Consider the following 17,756-nt stretch of genomic DNA (forward strand, 5'->3'; position numbering starts at 1 on the left):
ACTAAATAGTAATTGGGCTATACTCTATTAGTATACATGATTGGATAAAGAATGGTCCCTGCCCACTCTCCTTGCAAGTCCTGATGTGTTGTATAAGAAATGACGATCTTGGTGGGTGGAGGCAGAGAGAGAGACTGGAAGAGAAGCTGGGAGAGATTGGGCCTGGGTTCCATTCTCCTAACTGCTGGTTGTGTGGCTGCTGGTCTAGCTAGCTTCTTGACTCAGCTACACACATCGCTATCACCGATTCTCTTCCACCTCCGATCCTTCTTCACTGAGAATAAAGACTGACAATTTTCCCCTAACCAGAATTCCTGACTCTGACTGATTTTAAAATATGCAATCTTCACAGATTTACAAATTATCTTTTTTTTTTAAAATCATTGACTTGGCTAGTAGGTATTTTTGTCCATATTGTTTTATATGTCTAAATAAAGTTTCTTTATATTTTCTAAGGATGCTGTGAGTTGGACTCCTGATTAAAGAATTTTCTACCCAAGATCTGGAGAGACTTACTTGAAATGATGCTAAGTGAAGTGAGTAGAACCAAGAGAACACTGTATACAACAACAAAATGATTATATGAAGATCAGTTCTGATAGACATGACTCTTTTCAACAATGAGGTGATTCAGCCAGTTCCAATAGACTATCCCAACTGCAGGGCAACCCCTGACACCATGTTTTGCCTGCTCCATCTTGTTCAACTGAAAAATATGTCTAGTGTTTATGAAATGAGCTCAGACTCAATCTTCACAGGATATCCAGAATTATACCTCATTTTTTCCTGGCCAGTAGCCACCCAGACATATTGGTAAACATGGGCATTAGGTCTGGACTCATTCACTTTGGGAAGATTTTTAGTTTAGTGAGTGAAATTTGTATTTGGCAGACAGTAAGGTGGGGTTGATAGGCTCCCACTTCAGAACGTCTCTAACATACAAAGTGTTTTTACATTAAAGAACTTTAAAATGTAACAGTGTCAACCATAGAAAACAAAAGCAAAAACAAAAAACAAAAAATGAGACAGCACAGAAATTGATCCCAGACAGGTGGGAAAAGATGAAGTCTCAAAAAAATCTCTTTTGTCTATTAGTAATAATAAGTGGAGATGTATTCACACTGACTTTTTCATTAGATTTTCAGTGGAAGAGTAGGAGGAAAATTTTGAGATTCTTGCTTTCTCTATGCCTTCATAATTGTGAATGCCATAAGCCAAGGTGGAGCAGAGGTAAAGACAGACAAGAAAAGAGAGCTGGGTAAATCCCTTCTTTGTAGAAATTTGACATTGTAAATAAAGAGCAAAACTTATAACTGAAATATAATATTACTGTATTTTTCCAAATTATGGTAACTGTTAAAACATTTTTGGAGATTTGAAGCCAAGATTAAGATTAATGCACCTGTCTCCTCTTTCTGAACAGTAATAGATATATGGTTCTAAGAGAAAAGCTACTAGCTTATAAACCAAAGCAAGTTAGTTTAAAATAATTAAACATAATTTAATTGTTCAGATAAAATACTAGCAAAATGACCTAAATTGGTATAAACTAAGCAATTTCAGAAGTGAAAGTATAGTGAATTGGTATTATATATCTGTATAGGAGAGACTCAATGAAATAATGAAACGAGAGTATGATTAAGAAATAAGATGCATTTAAGAAAGAAATCAATAAGTAGAAAGAAAGAATTAAAGAGTAAAATAATAGTTTTAAAGTTGCTTTAATTTAAGCCTACTAAAACAGTTAGAAAACATAAAATTGATTTTAGTTAGTAGAAAAAAAGCAGGAGAATGGTTGGAAAGTTAAAGAAAATTGTAGTCTACACTGACAGTGTGACTAGAAGTTTTGAAAGTCAAAAATTTAGAATTTTGGGAAATGGTTTCAGTATATTTTCTATTTCATTGAGATAAGAAGGCTTTGAGAAACTTTTTTATAGAAGTACCAGTTACCAATTTCAGATAGAAAATATTCTATCAAATTATTGAATGGAAACCACAGAAATAAATTGACAGCATTAAATTTATGAATTAGAACTTTAACATGCTGTCTCCCAGCTTCTTCCAGAACTGATAAAATCTTATGTCCTTATCTAAATAGAAAAAACCAAGAAAGGAGGATTCTAGGAAGATGGCAGAGTAGGCCAGTAAATTTCAAGCACTCCAGATTTGTCCCACAAATGATAATAACAGCAAAAAGTGCTCTTCAGAGTAAACTAGTGAACTAGTGAACAACAAATAATACTTGATCTAGAACAGAGGACCTCCTTTGACAGTTGGTATAGAAAGACCCTAGGACTGGGGGTTTAAATGATGTTAAATGTAAATATCTTTGCCAGCTCGACAGAAACAGAAGCAGGAGCTAACCAAATTTGGCTGCAACCTCAGCTGGAACAACAGGAACTTTCACATCTGGAAAATTTGGGGAGTCTAGGTTTGAGCTATAGAAGATTGAGGGAACTTTGACTGATTACGAATGCCAGGCTCAGTATGCTGCTGATTTATGGCTTTGGAAGAGAAGCTACCAGCACAGCTGGTGAGTGAAAATCAGTAGGGCAGGGATGCAGCTAACTGGAGAGTGGAGCTTTTGGTTTCGGGTTTAACATCAAAGGAGAGAGCTGAAGTGAAGCTGGAAGCATTATCTGCCCTACCTCAGGATTAGAGGTATTTACACTAATACTTCTCATCAAAAAAAAAAAAAAAAAAAAAAAAAAAAAAAAAAAAAAAAAAAAAAAAAACTGACAAAAAAAAAAAAGAGAGAAAGAGAGAATTCAGCCATAGAAACTTAACTATGGGAATAGGGGAAAATGGGGTTCTTCTTCAGAGTGAAATAAAAAAAAGGCTTTTCTACTCCAAAGAGCAATATTAAATGGCTACCTGACCAGAAAAAAGGCATCAAAAATCAAAAGAGAGAGATTGAGGGGAAAAAAATCCATCAATCAATTAATAAATAAGAACTATCCAAGAAAAACAAGAAGATTATGAAAAGAAAGTCAACCAACTAAAGAAGAAGACACAAAGTCTTGAAGAAGAAAGTGATTCTTTGAAAATTAGAATTGGGCAAGGGGGAGCCAGTGAAGATACAAGAATTCAAGAAATAACAGAACAAAATATAACAAATGAAAAAATAAAACAGAATAGGAAACATCTTTTAAGAAAAACAACAGATCTAGGAAATATATCAAGAATAAATAATATAAAAATAATTAAACTATTTGAAAGATGTGACCAAAAAAAAAGAAAAAGAAAGAACCTTGACACAAAAATGTAAGCAATAATCAATGAAAATTATCTTGAAGTAATAGAACATGAGGGGAAAGTAGAAATAGAAAAACCCAATCAAAGAAATCCTACATGGAGAAAACACATGGGGATAGTATTGCTAAATTTCAAACCCCTTAGATCAAAAATTCTCTGAGAAACCAAAAACAACTAAATAATTCAAATATGCTGGAGCTACAATAAGAATTGTACAGGATATACCAGCAATTACAATAAAAGACTGTGAGTCCTAGGATTATATTTTTATATATGTATGTATGAAATCAAAATGAAAAGAACTAGGCCTGCAGCCAAAAATATCATACCTAGCAAAACTAACTATAATATTATAATATAAAAATAAAAATTTTAATTTTTTTGGTTGTTATAATATTAAAAAACCAAAAAAAAATTAAGCATCAATGAAAATGCAGATTTTCAAGATTTCTCAACCAAACCTGAATTTAATAGAATATGTAACATAAAAGAGTCAAAGTAAAAGACTAATTTCAAAGAACTTAACATGGACAATTTGTTTATGTTTTTTGCATGGAAATGTACACATGAATGAAGAGTAGAGGAAAAATAGACATGGAGGCACTACAATAGGAAGGAAGGCTCACATTGGGAATGAGTTAAATAGGGAACACTACATACATATACTGTGAAGGGTATAGCATCCTTCAAAATCTATAAAGAAAACAAGGGCAGGAGAATAGGATAAGGTAGAGTATAGAAGGCTGTGAAGATTTATAGCAGTGGGACAAGGTATGTAGATTAATGGTAGAGGTATAGAGTGGGGGGGGGCATGGCATAAGATAAGGTAGGGTACAGAAGGGTATTGGGAGAAGATAAGGGAGGGATCCTTGGGTGGAGGATAATTAAGTAATAGTAAGACAAGTTTGTAAAGGGCTGGAACTTGGAGAAGTATAATTGAAACAAGGTGTTAACTCAGTGGAATTGATAAGATAATGGTTCTCTAATTCATATATATACTTAGTATGGTGATATAATGGTTCTCTAAATTCACACATAATCAGTATGCTGTAATGATGTAATTACAATAATGCATATAAGGGCTTACAAGGACTGGAAGATAGACATTCTATCTTTGACCATCCTGGGGTGGCTCTCCTAATTCCTGCACTATGGGGGAGACTAGTTGAGACTGTCAGACTGTCAGACTGCTGTAGGAGACTAGGTCAGACTGAGACTGGGCTAGACTATGACAGACACAGACTGTGTAAGAGACAATAAAGACTTTGGACTCTATTCTTATCCATTTTTGTGGTGTCTATCCTGCTGGGACCAAGACCCTTCTGGAGGAACTCCAGAAAGCTAGCCCAGACATTACACAAGTTAAAAAATAGAATTAAAGTATAAAAGTTAGCAGGAAAAAACACTACAACAAAGATCATGAGTAGAATTTATTAGAAATTAAAAAAAAAGTAAGGCTAGTAATAACTGAACTCAGACAAAGTCAGATTTAAAAGATTTAATCAAAAGAAAAATCTACATTATACACCAGCCTATTAATAATGTTTTAGATGTACATTTACATATGTGTAAATTTATATAATATAAATGCATTTATATGTGTGCATATGCATGTAGTTATATGTATGTGTATATATAGATATATAGGTGTGTGTTTGTGTGTATGTGTTTAAATATATACATATCAGTGTTTAACTGTTACCTGATCAGGGTAGGATGAAAGGAGAGAAAAATAAATTAAAATGTACATATCAAAGAATAAAATAATTACCTAAATTAAAAACAAAAGACAGGAAATCATAGATAGGATATCTTCTATTATTATATATACTTTCTTGAAAGAGAAATTTATTGTTACATATTTTTAATACTTCCTGATGTTCTACTGGACACAAGATAATATTTTGTTTTGTTTTGTCTTATTTTCCTTTTCTGTATCTTTCTATTTTTTTCTTGTATTTAGTATTAAATAAACAAATATTTTAAAATAAAAGTGCAAAAGAACTTCACAGATAAGAATTATTAAAATGGTTTATCCCAATCATTGCAGTCTCACGGGCTCCATAAAGAGAGGGAGAGGAATGTGAGATTATCACCCTGAATCTTTGAAAGTGAACTAACTGAAAGCAGTGGCCTCTAGAATTAGGAGTGTTGGCAGTTTATGGTTCTTGGAAAAATTTCCAATTTTGAATATTACCATTAATGATTGTAAAACCAGATTTGATTTTGCTGAAGTTTGTCCTAAAATTAAATCATATTGTGGTCTCAATTTCAGCAAAATGTGTTCTCCAGTGTTAAGGGGTATTAAGGATCTTCTGAACTTATCTTTTTTTAATTGCCATAATAACACTAAACCCAGAGAATGCAGGAGGACCTGAATGTGTCAAGGATGAAGTCCCATCTCCCTCCATTTGACATAATTTGCTGTTTGTATCTCAAACTGGATTCCCTGTGTGTCCTTGGAGGGCAAGAGAAGCAGCAGCCAATCTGTTCCAGGCTGGGAAGAATGCTGGTGCAGCTGGGGTCTTTTGCAGATAAGCAAACACTCTTATCTTCGTTGTCTAGCAGTTTCCAAAGGGAAAAGAATGTGACTTTTGCCTTTGCCTTGTTCCTGCCCTTCAGGATACCTTTCCCCTTTTATGCCATAACCTTTCCTGTTTTCTCCTCGTCCTTTTGTTGTATAGTCATAAATGTGCAAACTTCTGGAAGGACTGAATTCTTTAAGTTCCAGGCAGGAGACTCTTAACTCAGTTTCCCCACTGTGCTATTTGCCTTCTGAGCAGGAAATTTTCCTATCTGGCTAAATCTGAGCCTGGCTATTCACAAGGTTGTGAAAAATGTGGAAATTTGCTGTTATGAGTGGCTGTGAACTAAAACTCTTAACCTGGAATCAAACAGAATATTACAAAATGTCAAAGGGAAGATGCTTATGGTGTGCATTTAGTGTATGTCATGACTTTGGACAACAATTTTGTTGCTGTCAGAACTTAGTAGTTGTAAATGATGGCGCATTCTTTCTCATCTGACCCTCTATCTATGAGCAATATTCATGCAGAATCTGTAGCAAAAATTGTAATTCTTGGTGACTATATTCACACTTCTCAGTTTCCTTTCTCCCTTCAGTCAATTTTGATCCAGTGTTTTTCTCTAGCCACTTAATAACATTTCAGATACTTGTCCTGGCACCCTTAATAGGCCTCCTGGACTGCCTTTAGACTCTCTCCCAACTCTGATGGCCTATATGCATCTAAGGCCAGACGACCTGTTATAACTCATTTATTGTTTTTTACATGGGTTCCTGAGGTCCACTCTCTGTCTCACACAAACCAAAGAGTGGTGATGGCTGAAATCCTCAGGGATTGAGAGGTCCCAGGAATAATCCAGTTAGTCAAACTAGTTTGCCAACAATGCCATTTTTGCATGCACACAGGGAAAAGAGTAAAAAATGAGTTCGAGATATAATAAAAACCTTGGGGTCCCTTCATCAACATCAGTGTTCAAATAAATTTCACTAAAATGCCACCCCTGAAAGGGTATAAATATGTTCTGATCTTAATAGACTCTTTTCCTGTAGGAAGACAGATTCTGTCACAGTAGCTAAGAAATTACTGACTGATTTTCTAGGTAATCATGACATGCGTCCAGTATCTTACCACCTGCCTCTAGAGCTTTCTACTCATTTTCATGGTGCTATATTAGCAACCAACTCTGAAGTATCAAGTACCTGCTAAAACCTATTACGCTTCTTTATATTCTGATCCTGGGAGAATTAGGAAACTATGAGTTCCACTACTTCCCATACCCCATTCCCCCTCATAGCCCACCTCTCTTTCCACATACTAGTCCTTGCTTATAGGAATTCTCTCCCTTGAAATATAAGTTATGAGTTAAAGCATAACAAGAGTTAAGGGAAGGAGTCAGAGAGTGTGGAGGGGGAAAGAAGTGAAGATCCTGGATCATAAACTGAGCATTATTCCCTCCATCATTTTAATAACTAAATGACCTCCTTACTATTTTCTCACTCCAATAAAAACATCCCATGTGATAAAAATCTGTTCTAGGAGACTTCAAAATAGTCCTAATTTTAGTAATCATTGTGATCATTCATATCAAGATAACATTTTTTTTTCAATATCCTCTTCCTATCTCCTTTTTCCTAAAGCTTTTCCTTTACTTTGCACTTTAAGCATACAACAATATATATTTATTATATTATAATGTGTATATATTATTATAGTACAAAATATATATTCATACATATATTTTAAGCATATATAAACTTTGTCTTTTTCTTCCTTCAAGGAGTCTCTTACTATGAAAGTGGGACTCCCTTGCTACTGAACCCAATCTCAACAAAAGTCTGATAACTCTGGGGTCTTGTTATTCTTATCTCATTCACAAGAGTTACTTAGAAGCAAAGTCACCCTCCCAAAACAACAACAACAACAAATTTTTTGCTTAGAAATGGAAAATAGAATATAGTCATTTAGACTTAGAGGGAATAGTTTTATTATTTCAAAGAGGCTAATGATCTAGAAAGAATCTGGAATTCTTTCAGGGAAACAGGTGCTTCACTATTTACAATTAACATCTGGGTCCAAAGGAGATTTCTGATATTTTGTTCCTTCAGAGAAATTAAGTCAATATATTTTGTAAAAGTCTGTTTTCCATTATTGTTTTTGAGCATAGTTGGCTGCCATTTTCCACAGAAATACTAACTGCTGGGCTTTTGCATTCTTACATTTCTTAATTTATCTGTGTATTCTCCTGAGTGCCTTGCAAATAGTAAACACTTCACAAACATTTGTTAAATGAGGAAGTAAATGACATTGCACAAAGAAGGGAAGGAATCTTAAGCCCAAAGGGTAGAACAGTCTCTGGAAGTCATATTTCCACTGACAACTCATTTATTTTATACAGTTAGAAAAAGGCATGCATCGGAGCACATATTTAGGGCAGTGTTATGCATTGTAGAAAGTGCTGAAAAAATGCTTGTTGAACTGAATTAAATTCAAATGAAGCAATAAAAAATGACATTTGAAAAGATTTTAGCAACCTTTCCTTCAATTTTTATGTTGCTTAGCTACAATTTTGGAAAACCCGGAGGACAGGGGATTTTGTCTTTACTACATAGTAAGAATTTATTCTAAGTAGCTGTAAATATTGAAATGGTTAATTTTGGAAAATATTTTCTCAATTACAAAAACACACAAATTTGATTTTTATATTTGAATCTAATTATTATGTTCCACAGAAATATACATTCTTTTCCTTCCCTCACATGGGTAACATAATTTGAACCATCAAAGGAAATCTCAGATATACTTCAAACAAGAGAAAGGAAAATGTGGCAATTAGTAATGAAAATACACTAAAAGCAAATGCATTTCAAAAAAAAAAAGTTGAAAAAGATTGGCTTTTTATTAAGAACTAGGAAAATTTAAAAACAACAAAGCCTGTCATCCAAGGAATTTTGTGGATCATTTTCTTTTTCAGAGAAACATAACATGAAGATACTGGATTCAATTAAAAAACCTCCAAAAATTCAAATTCTTCCTCAGATAAGTCTTGGACCTATAAAGGAGTGTATGAGTCATCTAGTTCAGGGCTTCTTAAACTTTTTCTACTCTGGCCCCTTTTCATGTGAGAAATTTTTATGTGATGCTGCATGTAGATATACAAATCAAACATTTAATGATAACAAATGATAGTTTTGCAGTTTCCACATTCACTTACATGACCCCATATTGGATTGTGAGCCACAATTTTAAAAGCTTTGATTTAGTTCATCATTCTTTTACAAATAGGGAAATTGAGTTCCAGAGAAGTGAAATTGCATGTACAGGTTCACTAAGTTACTAAGTGTCTGAGATATATGTGAACTTAAGTATTGTTGTTTACTCTAAATGCAGTTTTCTAGTACATAATACATAATCTGACTTCTAAGTTTATTCAAACAAAATTGCACTAGCAAATTTGAAGTGTTCAAGAAAACTAGCATTTTGGTGTGAAGGCTTACCAAACCCTGTTTGTGGTTGCTTATCCATCTTTTGTGTCTACTTTATTCACCCAAACTTTATTTGTGGTTCAATGAAGTAAAAACATGAGCAGCAGCTACACCCCACTAAACCATCTTGACAGATGGACTGAAACAAGTTGAAGCTGATAAACCTCAAACTTATTAATAAGTTAGGAGGATGTCTATGCTAAACATATGAAGACTTTCCCTGATGGAATAGGTGGGAGAGAACAATTTGTTTCAACAACCATGAAGGCAGCTGAAACAGGAGCTGTGAAATGAGTGTTCAGAGCTTGGTCAGACATTGAAGTTGCCAAGGTCATCTACTGCATCCTGAATCATGACTAGTCATTTGACTTTTGTCCTGTCACTGGGCTTTAATGACTCAGGAAGAGAGAATTAGATTAATGATTTTGTGTAACTCTGCCTCATTTAAACTCAATTTACACACAAGTCTAGACATCACCAATGATGTCATTAGTCCCCTTTGAAAATGGACAAACAACAACAACAGCAAACTACCTGGCTTAAATTGAACACTTAATTTGTATTCAGTTCTCTATAAGATTTTAAGGGTGGTACAAAAGAAATATCACAGATACTTTTTGCCCTCAATGAACTTGCAGTCTCCTTGGCAAGACAGAAATATGAAACTGAAATAAGAAAACTGAATGACTTGCAAATTTTAAATCACTATGGAACTGAGAGGTGGTTATGTCAAAAGGATTAGCAGAGTCAATAAGTGCCATAGAATATTACAGTCTGAAGAAACCAGTGTCATACCCTTTGGATTAGTAAAATGGAACTTGACATATGTCTGAAAAAAGAAACAGCATTTGGGTTAGGAAAAAATAGTTTTCACATGAAGGAACTAGTGAAGGCAAATAGCAAAGAAATGAGAATGAGTATAACATATTTTTTTAGATTAGCTTGATTAAAGTAAAGAGTTAAAAATTTACCATATCTTCTCATTCTCTCAACTTCTGGGCATCCATTATAAATGAGTGGCAAAAACATTTATTAAACACTTACTATGTGCCAAACCCTGTGATAACTACCAGCGGAAAGAGAGAGAGAAAGATGAGAGAGAGAGAGAGGGAGAGAGAGAGAGAGAGAGAGAAAAAGAGAGAGAGAGAGAGAGATAGGAACAATAGTCAATGATAATGATAAAAAAAAATAATATTTATTTTCCAGAAACTTATTAAATTTTATTTAGTTGAGAGAACATTACAGGAGAGAGGTGACTAGGGAATGCAATTTTGTTCTGGAAGATAACCAAATGGAGAGTCAATTGATAGGTCCTTTAGAAAAGCAAAATTAAGTTTGATTTCTGTTCCTAAAGCAAAAGTTAGAAATCTGAAGGAAAGTATTAAAGATGCAGTAGCTTGGATAGAAAATGGCAGAGAAGAATCCTAGTTCAAGGTCATTGACTAAGTTGGTGTAATGGGGTAAAATTAATAAATGCAACATGGTTTCAGGGTTAAGATATAAAAATGAATGACTTAGCTACTCCAGGACATTGTCTCTGTGGGTCTAGCTTAAAAGATTCAATATAGCATGAGGATAGCTTGAATGAAACATGGTTAAAGGACTGAGGTCAACTATGTCTTGTGGGTTCATAATCACCAAGTTAGAAAACTGTATTTTGTTTTCCCATAGCTTCCTGGCACCAACTAGGAATTGCCCCACCAAAAGTAAATGAATGTCAATATGGACTTCTCTTTACTCCCCCTCCCCTCCTCTTTCCCCCCTTCCCCCGCCAAAAAAAAAAAAAAAAAAGTAATTCTTAAAAAATTATTTATATATATGTTTCATTCAGTTGGAGATATGTGTTCCAAGATGACAACTAGTCATTTGATAATATGTTTCACAAAGGTGTTCATGGTTAGTCAATGTAATTATGAGCTTTCTACAAGTTATTTGAATTTTTATAATGGTTTGTTAGAGTCTCAATGCCAATAAGATAAGTCTCTGGATATAAAGTTGAATGTTTTACAGCATCTAGGAAGATAAATTTTGGCAGCAGAGGCTTTTGCCAGTGTTCCACAAAGCACACCAAAAAGGCAACTATCCACTTCAGCTACATGTGAGGCCATTAAAAAAAATCAAAAAGCATTTTCTAAGTTCTTACTAGGTGGCACACATGTAATTCTTGCAGGCAATATAAATACAAAAATAAACAAACAAATAAATAAATAAAACTATGCCTATTTTCAAGGAGTTCATATTATTTGGGAAAGAAGATATACAAACATACATATAGAATTGGGGCAGCTGCATGGTGCAGTGAATAGAGCACTGGAGTTAGAGTCAGGAAGATATGAGTTCAAAACTGGCCCCAGATACTTGCTAGCTATGCTATGTTGGGCAAGTCACTGAATCTCTATTGCCTCAGTTCCTAGTCTGTATATTGGGGCTCAAAATGGAGAATGAAACAACCAACCTCTTCAGGATCTTTGCCATGAAAACCCTAAATGGAATCATTGAGACCATATGACATGACATAACTGAAATGATTCAGGACAGCTAAATGGCACAGTGGATAAAGTACCTGGCTTTGAGGTAGGAAGATCATCTTCCTGAGTTCAAGTGTTGCTTCAGACACTTACTAGCTGTGTGAACCTGGACAGGTAACTTAACCTTGTTTGCCTCAATTTCCTCATCTGTAAAACGAGCTGGAGAAGGAAATGGTAAATAACTCCAATATCTTTGCCAATAAACTCCCAAATGTAGTCACTAAGAGTCATATACAACTGAAACAAATGAGCAAAAGCAACAAAAGTGAATTAGCTTTCACTTTATGTGCAAATACAATTGTTGTGATATATATATAATTGCAGGTTATGAGAGAGATGAGATTGGATAGATTTTGGAATATGAAAATAAAAACTATAATCTTCAGAGGGATTGCACTGACTGAATAGGTGAATATTTATTTGTAGATTTTCTAGATGAAAAGTTCAGTATTATGTTTTCATTTGTGAAAAGAATTATAATTCAGATTTATGGAATTTCAAAAATCATATTGTGTTTATATACCACATTCTCATTTATATATATTTGTAATGTAATAACAAACAAGTTTTTCTATATAATGGCATGTACAAATAGAGAGTCAAGGCTTATATATACTAATTTTCTTCACTAAACATGCATCAAGTCAGGTAGAACCAGACAAAAAAAGGGAGGAAAATCCTCTTTAAAACTCTATTCACATTAAAAAGATTTTGATGAGTTTGAGAATACATAGATCTAGAGATAAATATTCAGTTTCTGATCCATAAAAATTCCTTTGAGTAGTATATTTTCCCTGTTTTATCAGAAAAGTAAATATTTAGAATCATAGAGCCTTAAGGCTAAAATGAGCATTCCAGATCATCCATCTCTGTAAACTGAAGGGGGTGGATCAAATAACTTCAATGATTACTTCCAGATAAAAATCTAAGATACTATCATCTGATCTAATTACCTCATTTCACAGAATAGGAACTTGATGTCAAGAGATACTAAGTGATATATGTTCAAGGTCATTCCATTTTCTAGCAACAGGATTTCAAATAAAATCTAGATAGATGTCCAAACTTCCAGATATGTTAGCACCTTCTGCTGTGCTATGTGGAGCAGATGTTGTCAGTTGTTTCAGAATTAACATTTAAATAATCTTCAAGATACATGACAATTTATTCTCAGAAGAATCTTAGGCTAATTGTTCAAGTTATGCCATTTCATTCATTATTTTCCATATCATTACAATCGTAGTAAGAGTTAATTTTCTTATAGAATTTGTATTATAATAAAGCTTCACTCGCTAGGGATTTCCTAATAAGTGTTAATTAGTGACTTTAAGAATGTCTTCTATGATAGTTTTCAGGCTCAAATTAAAAAAAAAAACATTCAAAATTTATAGGAGAAACTTTGATTAGATACTTCAGAATATTTTTTTTTTCCTTCAAGTATTTCTTTTCAATTATTGGAGAATCTCCTTTTTTTTTTGACACTTTTTTTTCCCAGATCAGGAGAGATATACTTCTGTGTCATAAAAAGATTGAAACAAAAATATAATTCTTATTTAGTTGATTGGCATTGGATACAAGATTGTAATAAATTAGGTTAAAAAACATGTTCTGAGATAAAATTATATAAATATTCTGTAACAGCTTTATTGATATCATAAAATTATTGTGTTTCAAATCTCTGATAATGATTATATTCAGTTGGTTCTCATCAAAAGAAATATCTAAGTCTTAAGCCACTCAGTCCCTGACTTCCTCTGGGGGAATTCTTAAGTAAGGCTTGTTTTATGGAAAATCTTTCTCTAATGAGGAATAGGAAAATCACAAGAACTTGGTCAGACATGTCTATAAAGGGATGTCCTCTAGTAGGGGGAGAATGATTAATTCTGTCATCCCCATAGGCAGAAGGCAAACATAGAACTGAAAATAAATGCTACAGAAGCAATATTGGTCTCATTAGAGTAGGGGTTGTGAATGATTTTTGAGCCATGGATTCCTTTGGAAGTCTGTTATCGCCTATGGACCCATTCTCAGAATATTTTCAAAAGCATGAAGTAAAATACACAAGATTAAAAAGGATAAAAATTATGTTGAAGTAGTTATAGAATACTTTGAAAAATAAGTCCATAGACCCCAAATTAACTATCAGAGGAGACACTACAGCTAAGAAAGGATAATAAGAAATTTTTTTGGAAGGGCTAGGTATCTTACATAAATAATGCAATGAATGATGCTGGAAGAAAATTGCCAACATATATTAACCAGACAATATGCTATATACATAATACAAAATGTGACTTTTAAGTTTATACAAACTAAATTGTATTCACCAAATCCAATGGCCTGTTCTCACTAATTAATCTCCTTTATCTCTACAGCATTGTTGATGACTCACTTCTCCCTGTTACTCTCTTCTTTCTAGTTTTTTAGGACACAAATTTCTTTTGGTTCTTGTCCTACCTTTCTGATCACTCCTCTGTCTCCTTTGCTGGATACTTTTTTCAGATCACTGATTCTAACCATAAATTTCCCTCAGAATTCTGCCCTCACCTCTCTCCTCTTCTGCCTCTATTCTATTTTACTTGGTAATTTTATCACCTCTCATGGATTTAATTGCCATCTCTATGCTAATGATTCTCAAAGGTCCCTAATCTGCTCCAATCCCTCTATTTACCTCCAATATCACATCTTCAACTGTCTTTCATACTACATATATACATAATAAGTACTTTAAAATTATTGATATAAAGCAAATACAAAATAGAAGAAGAAAAATGAAATAGAAGCAGAAAAGGAGCATTACCATATGCATAGAAGAACATGAAAGGATTCAGAATATGAAACAATAAACATTTTAAGAAAGTATGTATAATAAACACTACTTTATAACAATAACTTTATAAATATGTATACATATATTGTATTTAATATATATTGACATATTTAATATATATAATACAATATATGTATACATATTTATAAAGTTATCTTGCTGCACAAGAAAAATCAGATCAACAGGAAGGAAAAAAAAAAAAAACTGTGACAGAAAAAAAAAATGAAAGCAAAAAATAACAGAGAGAGTAAGAATGCTATGTTGTGGTCCACACTCAGTTCCAATAGTCCTCTCTCTGGGTGTAGATGGCTCTCTTCATCACTGAACAAGTGGAACTGGTTTGAATCATCTCATTTTTGAAGAGAGTCATGTCCATCAGAATTGATCATCTTTTAGTCTTATTGTTGCCATGTATTTTGTATTTTTATCTCCTGGTTCTGCTCATTTCACTTAGCATTAGTTCATTAAGTCTCTCTATGCCTCTCTGAAAGCATCCTGCTGGTCATTTCTCACAGAATAATAATATTTCATAACAGTCATATACCATAATTTATTCAGCCATTCTCCAATTGATGATCATCCACTCAGTTTCCAGTTTTTTGACACTATGAAAAGGACTGTCACAAACATTTTTGCACATGTGGGTCTTTTCCCTTCCTTTAAGATCTCTTTAGGATACAATCCCAGTAGAAACACTGCTTGATCAAAGAATATGCACAGTTTGATAATATTTTGAGCATAGTTCCAAATTGCTCTCCAGAATGGTTGGATCCGTTCACAGTTTTCCCACATCCCCTCCAACATTCATCATTATCTTTTCCTGTCATCATAGTCAATCTGAGAGATGTGTAGTGGTATCTCAGAGTTGTCTTAATTTGCATTTTTCTAATCAATAGTGATTTGGAGAATCTTTTCCTATGACTAAAAATAATTTCAGTTTCTTCATCTGAAAATGATCTGTTTAGACCATTGATCATCTGTTTGACCATTGATCAATTAGAGAATGATTTGAACTATTATAAATTTGAGTCAATTCTCTATATATTTTAGAAATAAGGCCTTTATCATAACCTTTGAATATAAAAATGTGCTCCCAGTTTTTTACTTCCCTTCTAATCTTGTCTGCATTACTCTTGTTTGTACAAAAAATTTTAACTTAATATAATCAAAATTATCTATTTTGTGATCAATAACAATCACTAGGTCTTCTTTGGTCACAAATTCCTTCCTCCTCCACACATCTATGAGGTAAACTATCCTATGTTCTTCAAAGTCGTTTATAATATCATTCTTTATTTCTAGATCATGAACCCATTTCGACCTTATCTTGGTATACAGTGGTAGGTGTGAATCAATGCCTCATTTCTGGCATACTAGTTTCCAATTTTCCCAGCAATTTTTGTCAAATAGTGAATTTTAATCCCCAAAGCTGGGCTCTTTGGGTTTGTCAAACACTAGATAACTATAGTCATTGACTATTTTGTTCTGCGAATCTAACCTATTCCACTGATCAACTGCTTTATTTCTTAGCCAGTACCAAATGGTTTTGATGACACTGCTTTATATTATAGTTTTAGATCTGGTGCAGCTAGGCTACCTTCATTTGCTTTTCTTTTCATTAATTCTTTTGAAAGTTTTGACCTTTTGTTCTTCCACATAAATTTTGTTGGTATTTTTTTCTAGATCAGTAAAATAGTTTTTTTGGGAATTTGATTGGTATAACAATAAATAAATAGATTAGTTTAGGTAGTATTGTCATCTTTATTATATCCGCTCGACCTATCCAAGAGTACTTGATATTTTCCCAATTGTTTAGATCTGACTTTATTTGTGTGGAAAGTATTTTGTAGTTTTGTTCATATAGTTCCTGACTTTCCTTGGCAGATAGATTACCAAATATTTTATCCTATCAACAGTTATTTTAAATGGAAGTTCTCTTTGTATCTCTTGCTATTGGATTTTGATAGTGATATATAAAAATGCTGATGATTTATGTGGATTTATTTTGTATCCTGAAGCTTCACTAAAGCTGTTGATTACTTCTAATAATTTTTTAGTTAATTCTCTAGGGTTCTCAAAGTATACCATCATATCATCTGTGAGTAATAATTTGGTTTTTTCGTTACCAACTCTAATTCCTTTAATCTCTTTTTCAACTCTTATTGCCAAAACTAGCATTTCTAATACAATATTGTATAATAGTGATGATAGTGGGCAACCTTATTTCATCCCTGGTCTTTTGAGAATGGTTCTAGTTTGTCTCCATTATATATGATCCTTGCTGATGGTTTTAAATAGATTCTATATTGATCATTTAAAAAAAATATATTTATTCCTATAGTATCTAGTGTTTTTAATAAGAATGGATTTTGGATTTTATCAACTGCTTTTTCTGAATCTATTGAGATGGTCATACGTTTTTGGTTGCTTAGTTATTCATATAGTCAGTTATGCTAATAGTTTTCTTATATTGAACCAGCCTTGAATGCCTAGTATAAATCCTACTTGATCATGGTGTATTATCCTGGGGATGATTTTCTATAATCTCTTTGCTAATATTTTGTTTAAGATTTTTGCATCAATATTAATTAGGGAGATTGGTCTATAATTTTCTTTCTCTGTTTTCATTCTACCTGGTTGAGGTATCAATACCATATCTGTATCATAAAAATTTTTTGGTTAATTCTTCTTTCCCTATTTTTTCCAAATAATTTATATAGTATTGGAGTAAATTGTTCTTTAAACTTTTACTAGAATTCACATGTAAATCCATCTGGTCCTGGGGATTTTTTTCTTAGGGAGTTCATTAATAGCTTGTTCTATTTCTTTTTCTAAAATGGGAAGATTTAAGTAATTTATTTCCTCTTCTGTTAATCTGGGCAACCATATTTTTGTAGGTTTTCCTCCATTTCACTTAGGTTGTCAAATTTATTAGCATAAAGTTAGGCAAAGTAGCTCCTAATTATTGTACTAATTTCCTCTTCATTGGTGGAAAGTTCTCCCTTTTCATTTTTGAGACTGTTTGGTTTTCATATTTTCTTTTTCTAATCAAATTAAAAATTTATCTATTTTATTGGTTTTCTCATAAAACCAACTCTTAGTTTTATTTATTAATTCAATTGTTTGTTTTTTATTG

General features: G+C 33.0%; 1 protein-coding gene across 2 annotated transcripts in view; it reads right to left on the minus strand.

Annotated features, from left to right (window-relative positions):
• The window catches only part of SNTG1 (syntrophin gamma 1), a 786,808-nt gene that overhangs the window by 413,838 nt on the left and 355,214 nt on the right, over positions 1–17,756 (minus strand). The window lies entirely within an intron of this gene.

Source organism: Sarcophilus harrisii, chromosome 1 (genome assembly GCF_902635505.1).
Source record: "Sarcophilus harrisii chromosome 1, mSarHar1.11, whole genome shotgun sequence".
Lineage (NCBI taxonomy): Eukaryota > Metazoa > Chordata > Mammalia > Dasyuromorphia > Dasyuridae > Sarcophilus > Sarcophilus harrisii.